Genomic DNA, 2,918 nt, shown 5'->3' on the forward strand with positions numbered 1-2,918 from the left:
TCATCTGAGGATATTTCCTTTTTCACCATTGCCCTCTATGGGCTTCCAAATATCACTTTGCCAATTCCACAAGAAGTGTCTTAGCGAAAGGCTTCCTGAGGGGAAAGCTGTAAATCTGTGAGATGATTTCACAGACCACAAAGAAGTTTCTCAGAAAGCTTCTTTCTCTTTGTTATCGGAGGACATTTCCTTTGTCCCATATGGTCCTATAGACTTTAAAGGGATCCGAAATATCCGTTCTCAGATTCCACAGAAACGAGGCTAGCAAAGAGATCCACGAAATACTGATGTAAGTCTGTGAGATGAATTAACAGAACACTGAGAATTTTCTCAGAAAGCTTCTTTCTCTTCGTTATCAGAGGATATTTCCTTTGGCCCTATATTCTTCAACGGGATCCGAAATATCTGTTCTCAGAATCCAAAAAATAAGGCTAGCAAAGAGATCCACGAAACACAGATGTAACCCTGTGAGATGAATTAACAGAACACTAAGCATTTTCTCAGAAAGCTTCTTTCCACATTTCATCTGAGGACATTTCCTTTAGCACCATAGCCCTCTATGGACTTCCAAATATCACTTTCCCAATTCCACAAGAATTGTCTTAGTGAAAGGCTTCTTGAGGGAAAAGCTGTAACTCTGTGAGATGATTTCACAGACCACATAGAAGTTTCTCAGAAAGCTTCTTTCTCTTTGTTATCGGAGGATATTTCCTTTGGCCCTATAGCTGTCTCTTATACACATCTAGATGTGTATGTCTTAGCGAAAGGCTTCTTGAGGGGAAAGCTGTAACTTTGTGAGATGATTTCAGAGAACACAAAGAAATTTCTCAGAAACCTTCTTTCTCTTTGTTATCGGAGGATATTTCCTTTTCCCTATAGTCTTAAAAGGGATACGAAATATCTGTTCTCAGATTCCACAGAAATAAGGCTAGCAAAGAGATCCACAAAATACAGATGTAACTCTGTGAGATGAATTATCAGAACACTAAGCAGTTTCTCAGGAAGCTTCTTTCCAGATTTCATCCGAGGATATTTCCTTTTTCACCATTGCCCACTATGGGCTTCCAAATATCCCTTTGCCAATTCCTCAAGAAACGTCTTAGCGATAGGCTTCTTGAGGGGCAAACTGTAGCTCTGTGAGGTGATTTCGCAGAACGCAAGGAAGTTTCTCAGAGAGCTTCTTTCTCTTTGTTATCGGAGGATATTTCCTTTGGCCCTATAGTCTTCAAAGGGATCCGAAATATCTGTTCTCAGATTCCACAGAAATAAGGCTAGCAAAGAGATCCACGAAATACAGATGTAACTCTGTGAGATGAATTAACAGAACACGAAGGAGTTTCTCAGAAAGCTTCTTTCCAAATTTCATCTGAGGATATTTCCTTTTTCACCATTGCCCTCTATGGGCTTCCAAATATCACTTTCCCAATTCCACAAGAACTGCCTTAGCGAAAGGCCTGTTGAAGCGAAAGCTGTAACTCTGTGAGATGATTTCACAGAACATAAAGAAGTTTCTCAGAAAGCTTCTTTCTCTTTGTTATCTGAGGATATGTCCTTTGACCCTATAGCCTCCAAAGGGATCCGAAATATCTGTTCTCAGATTCCACAGAAATAAGGCTAGCAAAGAGATCCACGAAATACAGATTAACTCCTGTCTCTTATACACATCTAGATGTGTATAAGAGACAGGTCTTAGCGAAAGGCTTCCTGAGAGGAAAGCTGTAACTCTGAGAGATGATTTCACAGAACACAAAGAAGTTTCTTAGAAAGCCTCTTTCTCTTTGTTTTCGGAGGATATTTCCGTTGGCCCTATAGACTTCCAAGGGATCCGAAATATACATTCTCAGATTCCACAGAAATAAGGTTAGCAAAGAGATCCACGAAATGCAGATATAACTCTGTGAGTGGAAATCACACATCACGGAGCAGTTTCTCAGAAAACTTCTTTCCAGAGTTCATCTTAGGATATTTCCTTTTTCACCATTGCCCTCTACGGGCTTCCAAATATCACATTGCCAATTCCACAAGATCTCTCTAAGCGAAAGGCTTCTTGAGTGGAAAGCTGTAACTCTGTGAAATGATTTCACAGAACACAAAGAAGTATCTCAGAAGGCTTCTTTCTCTTTGTTATCGGAGGATATTTCCTTTGGCCCTATATGGTCTCATAGCCTTCAAAGCGTTCCGACATATCTGTTCTCAGATTCCACAGAAATAAGGCTAACAAAGAGATCAACGAAATACAGATGTAACCCTGTTAGATGAATTAACAGAACACTAAGCAGTTTCTCAGAAAGCTTCTTTCCAGATTTCATCTGAGGATATTTCCTGTCTCTTATACACATCTAGATGTGTATAAGAGACAGGTCTTAGCGAATCTTGAGGGGAAAGCTGTAACTCTGTGAGATGATTTCACAGAACACAAAGAAGTTTCTCAGAAAGCTACTTTCTCTTTGTTATCGGAGGATATTTGCATTGGCCCTATAGTCCTCAAAGGGATCCGAAATATCTGTTCTCAGATTCCACAGAAATAAGGCTAGCAAAGAGATCCAGGAAATACAGATATAACTGTGTGAGTGAAAGTCACACATCACGGAGCAGTTTCTCAGAAAGCTTCCTTCCTGATTTCATCTGATGTTATTTCCTTTTGCCCATAGACCTCTATGGGCTTCCAAATATCACTTTGCCAATTCCACAAGAACTATCTTAGCGAAAGGCTTCTTGAGGAGAAAGCTGTAACTCTGTAAAATGATTTCACAGAACACAAAGAAGTTTCTCAGAAAGCTTCTTTCTTTTTGTTATCGGAGGATATTTCCTTTGGCCCTATAAGGCCCTATAGGCTTCAAAGGGATCCGAAATATCTGTTCTCAGATTCCACAGAAATAAGGCTAGCAAAGAGATCCACGAAATACAGATGTAACTCT

The 2,918-nt window shown here is 39.9% G+C and overlaps 1 pseudogene; it reads right to left on the reverse strand.

Annotated features, from left to right (window-relative positions):
• Positions 1 to 2,918, reverse strand: part of LOC105554149 — a 24,985-nt pseudogene continuing 22,067 nt past the window's right edge.

This window comes from Mandrillus leucophaeus, unplaced genomic scaffold (genome assembly GCF_000951045.1).
Source record: "Mandrillus leucophaeus isolate KB7577 unplaced genomic scaffold, Mleu.le_1.0 Scaffold63, whole genome shotgun sequence".
Lineage (NCBI taxonomy): Eukaryota > Metazoa > Chordata > Mammalia > Primates > Cercopithecidae > Mandrillus > Mandrillus leucophaeus.